This window comes from Peromyscus eremicus, chromosome 19 (assembly GCF_949786415.1).
Source record: "Peromyscus eremicus chromosome 19, PerEre_H2_v1, whole genome shotgun sequence".
In the NCBI taxonomy this organism is placed as follows: Eukaryota; Metazoa; Chordata; class Mammalia; order Rodentia; family Cricetidae; genus Peromyscus; species Peromyscus eremicus.
The window spans coordinates 31,012,653-31,027,063 of record NC_081435.1 but is presented as its reverse complement, the minus strand read 5'-3'; the positions used below and the strand labels follow the sequence as shown (position 1 = coordinate 31,027,063).

General features: G+C 43.7%; 1 protein-coding gene and 1 long non-coding RNA gene across 5 annotated transcripts in view; one reads left to right on the top strand and one right to left on the bottom strand.

The window, feature by feature from the left end:
* Sh3rf2 (SH3 domain containing ring finger 2) overlaps nucleotides 1-14,411 on the bottom strand; it is a 105,630-nt gene that overhangs the window by 26,712 nt on the left and 64,507 nt on the right. The gene's annotated exons all lie outside the window — the stretch shown is intronic.
* The window catches only part of LOC131896178 (uncharacterized), a 43,506-nt gene that overhangs the window by 15,774 nt on the left and 13,321 nt on the right, over nucleotides 1-14,411 (top strand). The window lies entirely within an intron of this gene.

Sequence of the window (14,411 nt, the reverse complement as noted above, 5' to 3'; positions counted from 1 at the left end):
CACAAACAGGCATTATTTCCCTCAATGGTGGGCCTGGCCAGATAGACAGGTATTCGATAATATGAAGCATCAGTTGGGCATGTCTGATTCCTTCCAGTCAGTGAGTTCTAGTGGGGGTCATCTATGAATGAAAAGGGTTTGAAAAGGAAGGTACAGTTCCCTTGTTTGAAGGGCTGTGTCATCCCATTGAGATAGAATGGGAGGGACCAAAATACATTTCTGAGAATGCAACCATCACAAAAGTTCATGTTCACAGACTATTCAATAGAGGCCACACATTCCTAAGTATTTTCTCATGTAATCTTTATAGTAAGTTAAAAAGAGTGCTATTTGTGTGTGTGTGCACAAGTATACACATGTTTGTGTGGTGCATGTTAGTGGGTGTGCACAAACGTTCATGTGGAGGCCTGAGGTAAAACTTGATGTCAGTACCTCAGAAACGACATCCCGCCTCTCCTTTAGACAGGGTCTCTCATTGATCTGAAGCTGGCCCAACAGCCTAAGCTGGTTGACCAGGGAGCCCCAAGGATCCACTTGTCTCTGCTCCTCTAGTGTTCCAAACTAAGTGCTACTATTTCTTCCTCATTCTCATTTTCCTGCCAAGATTGCTAAAGCAAACATATTACCACAGGGCCAGGTAGTCAGCAGAGGAAGGATCTGAACTTAGGAAGGATCTGAACTTGAACAGTCTGATCCAGAGTGTCACCTGCAATGTCTAAGGTAGCACATGTAGTTTGGAGGTAGGATCAAGTGTGCCCGTGATAGGGCTGGAGAGTTCTCAGAGGACAGGCCACAGTGAGGACTGGAACCACAGGTAACAGCCTCACTAGCTTTCCAGTCTTCATTTGCTAGGTTGAGCCAGGACGGGTTGGCTCAGTTTCTGAGAGTTCTGCAAAAGCATCTGGGACATTTCCCAGCCATCTCTCTCCTGAAGCTTTTATGAGTGCACTTTATGGATTTCACAAGGCATAGGCAACAGAGCAGAGCCTGAGGGAGAGCAGTCACAGCATATGGGTTGGTTCACACACAATGCTCATTGGACAAAACAGATGTCACCATACCTAGTGCTGCTTTGCTCCTGGTCAATGGCCAGGTTAAATGGTCATCCCCTGTCTAATAGTCCAATATTTTTTTTTAAGAGCTGTGGCCAAGGGCCTTTGGTTTTTATTAATTACATGAATCTTGAAGAACCAAAAGCCCCTAGCTTTATTATTTTTCAAAAGATTTTATTATTTACGTATATGTCTGTTTGTGTGTGGGTGCACGTGTGTGCAGGTACTCATGGAGGCCAGAAGAGGATGTTAGAGGCACTGGAGCTGGAGTTACAGATGGTGTGAACCATACACTGTGGGAACTGGAACTGAACTCAGGGCCCCCACAGGAAACAGTCTTAACCACTGAGCCATATCTCTACCCACAGCCTCTGGTTTTAGAATCCCAGTATGTGAGAGCCCGAACAGACCTTAGAGACATTTCAATCCTGAGCTCCAGGAGGGCAAGTGGCATGCTGATGGTCACTGGTGGAGTTTAACATCAGTCAGGCCAGGTCTACTGTAGGGTGAGGGACCATGTCCTGGATGCCGGTTGAAGCAGATGCTGGGTTAGCTTTCCAGGCTGTTTCACTTATTCCTAACAAATCCTTAGGGGCTTTCCCTGTGCTTTTCCCTCTGCCCTCATGATGCCTGCCCACTGAAGAGCACAGGCAGCACAAGAAACCTAAGCAGAAGGGATGGAGGCTAATTAAATGCTTTCTCTAAAGGAACTGGAGTGGAGAGGTAGTGAGAAATGTTTCTGGTGGCCTTTCCTTTTGGACTCGGCTTTACTATCTGGCTACAATGAACTTGGCTATGAAATTCATCCACAACTAACACATTACCCCACACCTCATGCTTGGAATGTATACTTTTGTGGAGCCCCTTACCTTTTGGGGTCTGTACTATTCACGTATATACATGGAAAGGACTGGGGTTGGGGACATATTCTTCCCATATATAGGAGGCTATACTCTAGGAAGCATGGTGGCCTGACCTGAGGCCCAGGGTTGCAGGTGACTTTGCCCTTCTGGGGATAAAGCCTAAATATTAAAGCATGGACACACTGTCCTCAAGGGAGGGTATTGATTAAGCTCAAAATTGCTGGCAAGGCATGAGCCAGGATGACAAAATGATGAAACCACTTGAATGGGGCACCAACACCCTTTGTCTCCTGTGTGTGACCTACAAAGCCTAGATTCGCCTGTCACTCATCCACCTAGAGACTCCTCTCCTCCATTCACACATTTCTTATTCAATTGTTTACCTTTATAAGAATTCCCTCACTCAGACACTCATCCACATCTTTCTTTTATTGACTCCCTCCATCACTGAAGGATTTATTCATCCTGTCTCTTGTTGACGCCCAGTGGCTCACACACAGGCACAAATACATCCAAGAGGCTTCATTCATTTGTCCGTTTGTGTAGTCGACTAACATTTACTAAACTTCTTGTCCTGCCAGGCTCGACTGGACTTAACCCTGGAATGGTGGAGGCCGCCAGTTACCCTGGCCTTGCGGAGTTAAAAGCTGTAAGATAGCATGAAGGCAAACTCCCAAACAATGCAGGAAGTAAGAGAGGTTCCCGGATGTGTAATCAGGTTGTGTATTTAGTCTTCCTTCCTCCCTACAGGGCTCAAAGTGACCAGACATACATGCTCACAAAGCCTTACAAAAGAAGAAAGATCAAGGTTCAGGGCCACCTAACCTTTTTTTTTCTTTCTATAAAGTACCAGAGGAAATATTTTCGGCTTTACATTGGGTTTCAGTCAAAATCACCCAACTCTGTTATTGTGGTGTGAAATCAGCCACAGATAATATTCAGCGAGTGAGCCTACCTGTGGGACAAACTTTACTTTTGAACACTAAAACGAGTGTTAATTCTTACCCACCATGCAATACTACTCTTTTGATCCCCCCCCCCCCCCAACACACACACCCCAGTTCCAGGCAGGGAGCCGGCAGCACTTGGCCCACAGGCTGCTGGTTGTCAGTATTGTTTTAGGTCAAAGAAACCAATGAGCGGAAGATGATTTCCAGGTGTAACAGTGGGCGGGCAGCCCTGCCCTGGAGACTGCTTTCTTTAGGTTGCTGGCTGGGAAGTGTCTAATACCAGGCTCAGGCACGAAGGCCAGGAGGGTCCCAGTTGTGTTCTGCCACTTGGGCCGAGGCGGGTGGGCGATTCAGCCAGCAGACTCTCTGTGATCCAGTGTGCGCCTGCTCACATCTGTCGGGGGATTGCTTCCTAACTGCACGTCCAAGCTTGGCATGGAACCAGGCCTCAGTGACTTCTACCCAGATGTTATAAAGAACTGGCACGTGCCAGGCCCACCACGTTTGTGGACAGAAGCTGAACGACAGCCAGTGTTCTTAGCTGGTCTGACATAGGGAGAACCAAAGGCTGTGAGGAAAGGGGCAGGAAGACAGGGAAGCACTCGAGCTGAGCCAGGCCAGTGGTAAAGACTTGGTCTCCTCTCTGCCCCTGGCCTTTCTGTGCCCAGCGCCCTACCTAGTAGTCAGCATGGGAAGGGAGTCTTGGAAACAGACACACTAGTGTTTTCAGAGTTCTTTGCTACGTAAGTAAGCAGGTTTTATTATGCACCAATCTGTCCGGTATCCCGCTACTTGCTTGATTGTTTGAGGTGAGGAGAAAGTCTATATCTCTTAGACTCGGACTTTGAAATACAATGAGCAATTTTTTTTTAAATGAACAAAAATGCCCCATTTTCTCAGAATTTTCCCTATTGTCTTCTTTTCTTAGAGTATTGCTACTTACCAAAAGTAAAATTGCTAACTTGCTCACAAGGGCTGTGATGGAGAACGGGGTTTGCTTTCCCACAGAAACAATAGAATGTCCTGCCCCTTCTTTGCTCCCCATTGAAACTCCATTCTTGAAGAAGGCCTGTACAGAGTAGCTTGTTTGTTAAACAAACTTGGATGTACCCCTAACTCCATACAGCCACCCTAAAGCGACAAATAAAATGACAGTAGAATTATGGAATCTTAGATTATAGACATGTTCCATGGCATATGTGCCTCATTTCATATGCCTGGGCCATGACAGACATTACTAATCAATTCCAGTATTTCTTCTCACCCTGCCTGTCTGCTTCCCAGTAATCATGCTCAAACCATTTCTGTGGATAGTTGAGATTCCCACTTCAGCTGCTGGTATAGGGAAAGACTTGGGAAGATAGCCAAACTTGGGTTCTGATCCAATGTTTGAGAGATACCTACTGAATGAGTTTGAGCTAATCATTGGGTTGCAGTTCCTTTATTTAAAATGGAAGCAGTACTATCTATCAGCAACACCTAAAGGTAGGGGTGGTATTTAGGATTATAGCACTGGATCTGTCACAAAATGAGTCCCTTTTCCTCTAGGATTCTGGATTTGAAGTGGAAAGTGGCCCTAATATGATGATTCGGTCGCTAGATTCTTTCAGGCCTGGGGTAGTGTGCTTGCACATGCCCAGGGACAGGACACTGACACACCTATTTGCCCCGCCTTTGGAAATTTCCAGGTTTCCCCAAAGCTCCCATGGTCTCCCAACGTATGTTTGAAAAGCATGGCTTGTTGGAGTGTTCAGACAGGGCCCCTGTCTCCACACAGGTTTTGCCTTAACTGCCATTATTTCACATTAGTCACACGTCTGGTCTATACTTTGCACACCAGTGACCGTCATCTGGGGGTGACTCTGAGTTCAGGGGATGTTTGACCATGTCTGGAGGCTTTTTTTTTTATTGCCACAAGAGGGTGACCAGTTCCACTAGAGGGACAGTATGTGAGTCTGAGGTCCCTTTGGACATCAGTGAGCCCTGCACTCAGCCTCAGAGCTCAAGAATCTCTGTGAAAATGCTGAGGTGCAGTCTAGGTCACTCCCTCTTTCACCCAGACAGGGCTGGGTCTCCTCAGTGGTTCGCCGGCCAGGATTAATTGGGCAAAGCGATGATGTCAAGTTTAACCACTCTTTGGAAAAGTGCTGAATCAAAGAGGCAAACGAGGTTAATTACCCAACCTGCTCTAGTCACCAGAAACCAGAGAGGCTTTCTCTAGAGGACCCTGGGGAGCGGGGCAGGGCTGGGCTTGGAAGTGGACACAAGTTACCATGCTCCAGGGGCCATGCAGTGCTTTGCAGACTGGAATCTGGGCAGGGAAAGCTGCAGCAGGACCCTGGCCTTTTGACAGCTAAAACCTCTCAGTCTCCACCTGAACACTGCTTCTCCTAGGCAACCTTCTTGCCTCCCAGACCAGGTCGACCCTTCATCTCAGATTTTCTTCATGCCTCACCCTCAGACCTTACAGCATTTTGTATACTTACAACCATGAACGCAATGTTTAATACTTTAGTATGCGTCTACCCTGTGAGCTTGGAGTTTCCCTAAGCGCAGTGATCAAGTGTCTTGTTTGCTGTGACATCCGTGTGTGGCTCAAGTGTTTGGTACACAGTGGGTAGCTGACAACTCTTTACAGACTGCTCCATTGACAGGCTGTAGGGGAAAACAGGGCTCGTTCTTGGCTTAGAACACTCACCAGTTAAGGACAGGACTCACCGATAAAGCTAAAAGGTGTGTACGTGTGTGTGTGTGTGTGTGTGTGTGTGTGTGTGTGTGTGTGTGTGTGTAGAATGATGGACAGGGAGCTGGTCCTATCTCAGCCTACATCTCCTTTTTCCAAAGTCTTTTCTCCTGTGTGTATTTTTGGTTTTCCTTGCATGGATTTACATGGAATTATAGCTGAGGGTCTGAGCTTAGCAAGTGGCATTGTCCCAGGGGACACATGGACAGAATACCAAATTAGACTCCAGCACTTTCGGAATGATCACTGCCTGTGAAGGAAGCAAAGAGGCTTCTGGAAGCCCCCACATACTGCCTCTAGCAGGTCATTCCTTTGAAGTGCACAGCTGAGGACTCACAATCCCAGCAAGGCCAGTCTATGCAGGTCAGCCCTGAGGCAGAGAGAGAGAGGATGCTTCTAGCTTCCTGGTCTGACCTAGTAACAACAGAGGGGATGTGCACTGGGTCAGTTCCCATTGCTCAATCCAGGTCACTGTCTCCAGGACTTGGAAAACTGAGGAAGAAGTTCAGGAAGGAACAGGGGGATCCCTTCTAAGATCTCGGGGATCCCAAAGCCCGGAGTTTTGCACAGCTCTTTGTCTCAGGGGAAGAAGCCTTCCTGACCCTCACCTCACCGAGGCTGAGAAAGAACACTGCAGTAGCTGGGATGGCACTAGATGTGACTTCTGTGAAGGTGTGTGTGAGCAGCAGAGAGGAGGGATCCCAACAATGGCCATCCTAAACTATGTAACAGGAGCAGCAGAGAGGAGAGATCCCAACACTGGCCATCCTAAACTACAGAACAGGAGCGGCAGAGAGGCGGGATCCCAACAATGGCCGTCCTAAACTACAGAACAGGAGCAGCACAGAGGAGAGATCCCAACACTGGCCATCCTAAACTACAGAACAGGAGAGGCTCTTCCCTCCCTGTCTGTCCTCAGATGCGCTGTTAAGTAGTGAAGCCGCATCATTCTCTGTTAAGTCAATGTCACCTGTCTGTCTCCTTAGGCTGGACACCTGGAGGGCCACATACTGAAGAGGATTCCACTCTCTTAGGCCCGATTGGTGTCACATCCATCAGGGTTCTTGTGCAGACAGTCACCACTGCCACCTGGGATGACATAGCTCAAGGGCTAGGCACCAAATTTTACACAGCAGGCCCCTTGTTTCTGTTTTAGATAGCAATCAGCTGTCTATTTGATGAGTTGAGGAGGCCTGAGTCTGTTAAGGAAGGACCACTTCATGCCAGTTTTCTTATATGTAAAAGAAGATTAAGCGCCTCCCCCCCTCCCCTTTACTAACAGTTGTTAGGGATCTCTTGACTCTTAAAGCAATGACATTCTCAAAGCCCTACTTTGGGGAAGAACAATGGCTACAGTTTGTTGAGCTACTACACACTCTGGCACAGACTCTTCATGGAAAGATTTAGCCCATTTTGCAGAAGAGAACACCGAGGCTCATCACATTAGTTCAAGGTCATCTAGAGATAACATTTTGCCATATGAGATGGCAAGATCCAAGGCAAGAAGCTCTGACTGAGTCAAATGCTTGACTTTTGATTCTTATCTGTCTCTCTGTGTAAGAGAAATAATTGAAAACCAAGCCAAAACATGATAGTCACAAATGCCTAGGGGCTACTAGTGCAGTGGTTCTCAACCTGTGGGTTGCGACCCCATTTTGGTAAACTTCTAGCCTCAAAAAAAAATTTACGTTATAATTAATAACCATAGCAAAATTATAGTTATGAAGTAAAAACGAAAATAATTTTGTGGTCAGGGGTCACCAAAACCTGAGGAACTGTGTTAAAGGGTTGAGTGTTAGGAAGGTTGAGAACCACTGCTCTAATGCTTTTGGTATGCAGTGTCTAACAGCCCAGGAGATATGAGAGCTTTCTCATTGCATGTTCCCACAGCCTATATATTTTGATTTATGCTCCTTTTTGCTTCTCAACACAGCCACGCAATTCTGGTACGCAAAGCCACATTTGGAAAGTAAAGGTCATCATTCATCCCCACACCAACCTTGAAGCCATTTCTTCTCCAGATTGCACAAGCTCAGGCCTTCTTCTCCTGGCCTTGGCCCGAGTGTGGAGACTAGACCTTGGAGAGGGTAAAGGGGTGAACACACAGCCAAGGAACCTGGGACACTTGGGCTGGCCTGAGGGCAATGATAAGGATGTAAACAAGGGGACTGGCACGGACAGTCAGGGCAATGTGAGTCCAGCTGGCAACAGCTAGTGGAAAAAGGGTTAGCAGTTCAGTTATGGCAAACATGCCAGGCGGGACACTGGTGAGAAATGAGTCCTGTTTTTGAGCTGGAGAATGCTCAGGAAGAAATGGGGGTCAAGGACGTGAGCTTTGGAGTCCCCCCCTCATCTGTGAGCATCTGACATGCAGGTGTGGGGTGCAGTGTGTGACCCAGGGAAAGCTCTCTGGGTGCTGTCTGACACACAAGGTGCTCTCGGAAGCAGAGGTCAACATTACAGAAGTGCTGCAGTTTCAAAAGAAACCCAGCAGGAAGGATGGAGTTGGAGTGTCACCGTTTTGCCACCCAGAATGAAATGATGTTCAAATCATTTGGTAGGAAGACTGATGGGGGGTTTGATAACCAATGGAGCAGGCTGGTGACATCTCAATACGAACACATTCTAATTCGGAAGGAGATGCAATCAAACGTTCCAAGTCTCTTGATGTGTTGTGATAAGTATTTAAATTTTAACAAGAGTGTCAAGTTAACAAAATGGGGATGTAATGGCCTTTTCAATCAATACTACTAGGACAACTAGATATCTATATGGTAAGAAAGAATTTGAACTCTAATCTCATAACATATACAAAAACCAACTGCACTTGACACAAATGTAAAAAATAAAATTGTAAAACACCATCAAAGAAAAATAAAGTTAAATATTAAATTTTGGTTATGCAATAGTTTCCTAGAGTAGATAAATTAGACACCATCATATGAAAACATTTTTTGTGCTTTAAAAAATATTATGGAGAAAGTGGAAAGGCAACCCACAGAATGGAAACAATTTTGTAAGTCATATATCTGATCCAGGACTTTTTGTAGAATATGTAAAGAACTCTTTTACAACTCAATTAAAAAGAGACAAATAACCCAATTATAATATGGACAACACACACAAACAGGCCTTTCTCCAAAGAATACTTTTTCAGTAAACTTAGAAACACTTGCCCAATGTCATTAATCATCAGAGAACTGCAAATTAAAACTGCAGTAAGACACAGTGACATGTACCTGTAATCTCAGCTCTTGGGAGGTTGAGGCAGGGGGATAGTGGGTTTAAAGACATGTGAGATTCTGCCTCAAAACAAAAAGCCCAAACCAGGAAAACCAAACACATACAAACAAAATTTTACAGTGAGATACTGTTCTTCATATCCACTAGGATGGTTATAGTCCATAAGACAGACAGTAAACACATGTTGGTAAAAACTGGAAAAATCAGAAGGATTGTGCTATATTGGTGGAAATGTAAAACGTGCATTCAGTTTGGAAAATAGTTGTGAGTTTTGCAAGCAGAATTTTGTGAAAGAGAACCATTATATGAAGGAACTCTCAGCTCCATTCCTAGGTTTATTTGCATATGAAAATGTACCTAGACAAGAACTTTCAGGCAAATGCTCCTAGCAGGATTATTGATAATAGACAAATAGAAGCTATCCAAATGCCTACCAGCTGATGAACCAGTGAACTAAATCTTACGGCATTTCCATACACTGGAATGTTATTTGGCCATAAAAAGTACTAATAAAGTACTAATACAGGTTGCTTATATGGGTAAACCTTGAAACATGGACTACATAAAACGCTGTCACAAAACAAAACAAAGCAAACAAAAATCAAAAACCACCGTGTAGTTGCAACTGGCAGTATCCAGAATTTTTTGAATTCAGGAGGACAAATGGCTTGTTTTTTTGTCCCCCAAACCATGTACAGTGCGAGGGATGAGGAGGTCAGTTATAGAGTATAGAATGAAATAAATGTGGGGGAGTATCAAGCCAATGAAAAGTGCTTACGTCATCTGCATCTCATTTGCATAAATCAACCGAGGAGAATGTTTGTAAGGCAAGAGTAGAAATGGAAACATAAGATATTGAAAATATAAAAGACAATTTTGTTTGCTATTTGATAATATTATGATAGTGCTAAAATATCTTAAAAGGCACAGTTACTACAATAGATAATTTGACCTGAAGTTGGGGCTTCTATTTATTCCATGAAGGAGTTGGGTGGAGGGAGACTAGGGGGAGAAATTGGCCTGAGTAGGCTCATTATAATATTTTTTAAATTTTTTTATAGATTTGAAAATTTTCATTGTAAAAAAACTAAAAATGCATAGCAAAGACTGGACAGCAATATGACAACTTATCACTAAGAAAATTTGAAAAGAAACAGTGAAACTGAAAGCCAAGTACTTATATCTACATTTACTCTCTTTTGATTTTCCCAGCAACCTTATAAATCAGAGTATACTTATTAAAAATTAAATATTTTAATTATTTTATCTTTTCTTTTTGAGAACCTTATACATGAGCACCGAGTACATTTTTCCCACCCCTTATCCCCTCGGTTTCCTCCCATGTCCCCCCAACTTCCCTCCAAAATTCATGACCTCTTCTCTGTTATTGTTACATCTATACCTCTCCTTCCTCTCTGTGTATAAATAATACTTATGGAAGCATCTAGTCTTGCTTGAATGTACATGTGTCCAGGGCTGAGCCCATTGGATAGGATAGCTGCACCCATAAAATCTCAACAATAGGTTGTCTGTCCAATGTGGACAAGGGAAATTCTACAAGTTCCCATCTCTAGATGAAGGGTGGTCAATGGCTGCTGAGAGAGGGAGAATCAGTTTTCTCCAGGCACAAGCTCCCACAGAGATCGTTCAACCCCAAGCATGCTCCTTTTTTGATGGGAGACTGGAGCTCAGCATGGTTACTGACTTGTCTAAAGCCTCAGCCTGGGATGAGGAGAGGGGCCCAGTTCAAAGACTGGCATGGCTTCTCTGCTCAGTACTGATTGCTACTTGGCCAATAGCTGTCCTTCATCTTGTGGTGTCTTCTGGAACAGAGACAGGTGGGCCTTAGTTCATTTCCTGCTTTCAAAGGCCTGTCAGTGATCTCCTTCTAAGACATCAACTGATAATCCATGAGAATAATTTAAGGATATATCTCTACTAAGGGGCATGTTCTCAAAAAGTTAACAAACATGTTTCAAATACCCATGAAGACTCATAAAAGATATTCTGGACAGATAATGATAGTATGTAATAGAATGTTTGATGGTGGGTGTCTTATTCAATGCAAACTTACTTTCTTCCTACAATTCCTCAAGTCTACACAATTCTCATATGATCTACAAACATCATTTGTGAATGTGAATTCATTGAGTAAGAAATGTAGAATGAATGAAATTTATATTGGGGAGATATTAACTTAGGAATCTTAGCATCATTTATCTCTGTAAATGATCTTAGGGGTGGGGTTAGCTAAGAATCTTAAGCATAAATTTGCATTGAGAGAGAGACAGACAGACAGACAGAGAGAGAGAGAGACAGAGAGACAGAAAAACAGAGAGAGAGAGAGAGAGAGAGAGAGAGAGAGAGAGAGAGAGAGAGAGAGAGAGAGAGAGAGACACTGACAGAGTCAGTCCAAGGGGGAGATTATCTTAATACTCAGTAAAAATGCTTTCATGCAGCCCTGAGCACCAAGTTGGGGTAAAAGACCCTAATAGAAGATGAGACACCCACAGTGCTCAGTGCTCCAAGTGCTCAGGTCTGACTCCGAGTCACTCTCAAGTGTGGTCATGTCCAGCCCACAGCTGTGCTGTATCTTTCAGGTTAGTACTGCAGAGTCTAGCCAGGACTGGCAAGTGGTTTCCCCACAAATAGGAAGACATGAAGACAAAGAGAAAATGCAATCCCTTTCTCTGCTTTTTGGTGTGAAGGTAACAGTTATGTGATGAAGACTTGGGCAGTTCCAGCCTTGTTTCTTCACAGAGGGAGCCAGGACACTTAACTGGGGTGACTTCTAGGCTGATTCTGTAAAATGGCTTCTTGTTTTTCAACCTCCTTTATGTTTTGTTGGTGGGAGCTAGATATGTTTTACAACCTCTCTAAAAGAAATTTCCAGGACCTTTTACTACATAGTCACATAACGGAATAATACTCAAGTATCCTTGGCAGGGCATAGTGGTGCACTTTAATCCCAGGCCCTGGGAAACAGAGGCAGGCATATCTCTGTGAGTTCAAAGCCAGTCTGGTCTACATAGTGAGTTCCAGGACTGCCATGCATGCATGCTCTGGTTACAGATGTATTCACTTGGGATCAGCATGATCTAATCTGTATGGTAGCCCACCTTTGTAGTTATATGTACCTTTATTAACTTACTGATCTTTAAATGTGGAAAATCTAAATCAAGTATCCAAACATTTTTCCATTTTTCCTATGTGAACATAAAATTGATATTGCTTATAAGGCTTAGAGGCACTTCCTGCAACAAAGTAGAAACGTGTTATTTCTCTACTTACAAGAAAGGCAGTGACTTCCTACAGGATCTGAGGCTGTTCTCTTTTTTCCTTATTTATTGGCTATTTCTGAGTAGCCAGTGCTTGAGGGGAGAGGGTGTTACAGATAGACTGGAATGGAGCTGAGATCTTGGTATCCTAAAATACCCCATGGAACACTGTAAAAAGGAATGGGTTATTCATCCTATTCTTTTGTGTTATTAATTTCTGAGTCCCTAAACCACCTAAGGTAGTGTGGGTGCCATCAGGGTCCTCATCCCACTTTAGAGAGCCTGGTCTCCACTATAGTTAGCTGTTGAGTTTTGAGTCTCTGCTAGATTGTGGATTCCTTGATAACTTATTCTCGATGCCCTTAGCAACGTACAGCATGAATGCTCAGGCACAGCTGGTGTTTTGTAAGGGACAAAGTGTCAGTAAATGAAAGCCTTTAGGTGGAGAGGAGACAGGGGTATTTTTTTCCCACTGGGAGGCATGTGGGGACAGAGTAATAGAAAGTCTTGTAGTAAAAAAAGAGACTAAGGAGGCCAACCAAGAAGAGAGGATGTCAACTTAAGATAAGCCACACTGGCTTAATGATGATGCTCAGGTGATCTTTGCTGACAGCACACTGAAATGCCCATCTTAGACAGTACTAAAATCAAGACAGACTCTACCATGTGAACTTGGCTAAATCATTTTTGAGAAGATAGGAAGGTAGATTTTTTTTATTAATAAGACCATTTAAGATTCATATTATACATTTTCCTTCTGGGTCCTTAATTACCTTGATGTAAAGTGGTTTTATAACTCCCCCCCACAAAGTTCTTACCACACCTGTAGTATGGACAGCAGGGCTTTGGAGACTGGACCTGTCCTATCAGAGTATCTGTCTGTCTGTCTGTCTATATGTCTAATCAGTCTATCTTCTATCTATCTATCTATCTATCTATCTATCTATCTATCTATCTATCTATCTATCTATCCATTTATGCCTTTATCATCTACCCACCCATCTGTCTCATACAGGCTTCAAAATATTTTAGATTATTATTATGGCCTTGATTTTGGAGCAGGATCTCTTCACTCATTGTGTTTACTAGAACATTATATACACTCTGTGTGGGGGGCCATCTGACCCCCACATTTCTCCAGAGTAGAAGCAGCAGGAAATATTAGATAGAAGGATAGAGGGGAGAGAAAAAGTTAGAAAACACAGGATAGCCTCGGGAGGGCCTGGGTCCAAACCCACCAGCCCCTTCTGTCTCTACTAAAGGGCTTTTTAAAGGAGTGCCAAGGGGTTGAGCAAAAGACAACCCCCCCCCCCCAGTACAGCAAAGTGTAGACCATCCCAGACACCTGGTGACCTTGCACGTGGTCAAACCATCCCCTAATGCAGCTCTGCTGTGTAAAGCAAGCTCAGATCTCACTAGGAAACCTTGGTGGGCTTCCACAACTCTGGATATTTATTAGTTGAAAGAGTTACAGTAATCTATGGTCTACAAGAAAGAAGTTCTTCCTTTCAGGTTTCCCTAAGTATGTATTACCACCTGCTCAGATAATTATGTAAAATATTTTGATCATTTGACTTATTGAATATCTACTTTGGTCTAAACATTGTGTGAGGGTATGGTGTGGGGAAGGTAGGGAGAACTTGGTGGGCTAGACCCAAACCAGGCTCTCAACAATGTTAGAGGAAAAAGGAAGTGGGAGAGAAAGTTTTGTTCAATGCTCCACTTATCTTTAGTACATGGGGCTTCTGAATATGTTTTGACAACACCTGTGCCATCTATACAAAAATATTCACCATTTACAACCATCTGCATCGGCAAAAGGCTATTGGTACCGCCCAGTGATTCCCCGTAAATGCTGTGGTTTGGAATTATCATTCTTTGTGCATATTTGGAAGAAATAAGATTTGTTTTGAGTACTACTGGGATTCTCCCACTCTGGTTCACCCTCTTAGCAGATGAGGTAAACGTCCAGGAATAAAAATTTCAAAGGCACAGAGAACAGGTCTCTTGGATACATCTTTTGAAAAGCCAACTCATGGCTGAGCTCACTCATTTATTTTTACAGAGTGTGGGCTGCACTTTCTATACCCATGCCTCTATATAAAGAATGCTTTAGAAACTTCTGACTTTCCAGCTTCATGTGAGTCATCAGGTTCTTGTTTTAGAGTGTTCATGTGTTCGTGTATGCATGTGTGTTAGAACAACTCTGGGCAGAAGGCATGTATATACTCATAAAAATGTGTTTAGAATGCATGTTAGAATTTTTTTAAATAAGGAGAGTA